Genomic DNA, 2,744 nt, shown 5'->3' on the forward strand with positions numbered 1-2,744 from the left:
GAACAATGCACAGTCGTCCTTCAATGTAGATACCTGACTTTTCTGTTTTGAAAGACTGAGACTTCGAGAACAGCGACAGCTTGTTCTTCTTAATAGTCTGTGTAATTGACTTTGTATGAGTTATCAGGCCCGTGCGGAGGGGGGATGCTGGGGGTGCCCGAGCACCTGCTCCTTTGCCCTGTGCCCCAAAAGTGCCCTTCACAAACATATATAAAAATGAATGAAAAATTATTTCTCATAGTTTTTTTCCATTTTCTTATAATTTAAAAATTATAATGTGGAAAATGATGTTGCACCCTACCGGATAGCTGCCAAATACGAATAATACAAAAGAGTGAAGTGCCCAATTTCCTGCGCAAAGCACCTGCCCCTTGCAATGTCTGTGCACGTTACTGTGAGTTATGATGCGTTCATTTACAAATGTCTCATGCTGACGTTGTCCCAAGTCATACACACCCTTGAAACTTTCTACAGCTGACTGCCTGATGACAACTTTACTGTCAATTGTCAACATATCGTTGTTGTCCTCTAGGAAAGGAATTCCAAGACCTTCTATAACCTTCTTGAAAGCAGTTATCTCTTTCACAAAGGAATTCTGAACACTTGGTGTCTGCTTATGGTGTTTGTCATTGGTTGCTTTCTCTGGAGTGTTCTCAAAGTCTCGGTTGAGTCTGCTGATCTCTGGACCACCAATCACCCAACCTCTTAGTGCTGCAGGATTGTTTGTTAAGCTTACAGCCCCATCTTCATCTTTGATTCAGAGCATTTTCTTGTTCATGTGCCTGATCTAGTGCCATTGAAGAGAACCTGTGACGACCGGACATGTCTTGGATGTGAACTGGCAACCACCTGGCATAGTTGGAGAGATCTGTAGAAAATGCCCAAGGTGTCAGTCTAACTAGTGACTCAATATACTGTTCGAAGTCACCTTCCCGAAGTGATTGTACATACTGAAGAATATCAATCTCCAACTTCAGCACTAAGTTACAAAACTGGAACTGTGGACGCTCTGCACACATCTTCTTAGCCCATGCTTATCAGTGAAGTCAGTGCTGTTGAAACAGATTTCTGTTGACAGTTCTCTTTAAATTGACCCTTAGATATTTGTGTGACCTTGAAAATATCTCTGCGTACGATATTCGCAGCCTTTGCTAACAACATGTCCTCTGTGTCGTAGTCAGCGTCTCGTGCATGTTTTAAAGCAGGACTATTATCTTTCGTGAATGCCAGAAGGACTTCTTTGCCTTTATTTTGCGCTTGCAAATCAGGTACTGCAGCAAGAATGTGTTTCTTAAACCGTGTTGTGTGCAACTCCCCATTCTCAGCACCTAGCTCTTCAATTCTATCCGAGTAGAGCTTTTTAAGAGCTTGCAGTTTGAACACAGGCCATGTTTCAGGAGACTCTCGATATGACTCAATATATGATATTAGTTCGGCAAATACAGTGCCATGCAGAACACTTGACTCATTTAGATCGCTGTATTGATTTATCTCATACTGTTTGGCACGTTTGTAGAATTTTACCAAGGACAGAGTGTGATATTGTGCCTCTATTGCCACCATATCTCCTGCAGCTAGTTTTGACAACACCTCTGTGTCGCGGATGTCAGTGGCAATTCGGCTGATCTTGTTATCCAACTCAAAGGTTGAAGACCTGTGCAGGCCAGATGGTCCACCCTTCTCATCACAGAAGAAGCATACTGACTCAGAGCCATCACTTGACACAAACTGTCGCCTAGTTTTGACTGGACTTGCTGTATCTTATGTTTCACACTTGCGCTTGACTCCTATTTCAAGCATCCTGGTGTTAATCTTAGCTCGACAAGATTTATGAATTACAGCATTATGTAACAAGAAGGTTCCTTCCATGCCATGACCTTCATCTAACTGCTCAACATTTACTGAGAAAAATAGCTGGTTCATTTCATGGAACTTATTGGTATTTTCAGCCATGTACTTGTACCCAGCACCTTTATCTTTCCCCTTTGAAGAAGCAGGACATTGTACAGGCATAGAAAACACTTCTTTCAGTGCACAATAACTGGTTCTGTTTGATCAGAAGTGTTGGAGACTGGTTCATCAATTGAAATGACATCGTTAGAGTAATTCAATGCACAATAGTATCAACATAAAGTGTACTACTTTTAATGGATTTGCACTTCAGTAACTCAATACACAACAGTATCAACATAATGTGTGCAACTTTTAATGGATTTGCACTGGTTATGCACTCCAGCTCATTGATAGGTGGTGGAGGCGGTTGAGCGAGTTGAGCTCCACTTTGGCTCATCTGCTGCTTCCCCTCCCTACCCAGTCTTGGGATTTTCCACCGATGACTGCTCCTGATGCCGCCTGGACTACACTCAATGCTCAGTGTTCAATTACATTTAGTACAACGCCGTAGAACCTAAAAAGAAACGACAAAAGAAACATCACTTGTGTTGTACACTTAAATATCCATCTGCATATCTATCAACCATGGTTTCCTTTACAAGATCATAGGATGCAGCACGTTTTTTTTTTATTATTATTATTATTATTAATAGAGGGCTTTGATTACATTTTATTGTCAAGTTTCATATTCCTAACTTAGGAAGTAAAGTACTTAAGACTTAAATACTTAAGAAAATTTCTGTGACGTCCGCCACATGGAAAGATGTTAGTTCCTGATGTGTCCACCAGGAAACTCTAACATCTTGCCTCCATATTTCAAAATGTTTACCTAGGGTTATTCTATAAGTGTG

Source organism: Oratosquilla oratoria, chromosome 9 (assembly GCF_046742065.1).
Source record: "Oratosquilla oratoria isolate Oo_2021 chromosome 9, ASM4674206v1, whole genome shotgun sequence".
In the NCBI taxonomy this organism is placed as follows: domain Eukaryota; kingdom Metazoa; phylum Arthropoda; class Malacostraca; order Stomatopoda; family Squillidae; genus Oratosquilla; species Oratosquilla oratoria.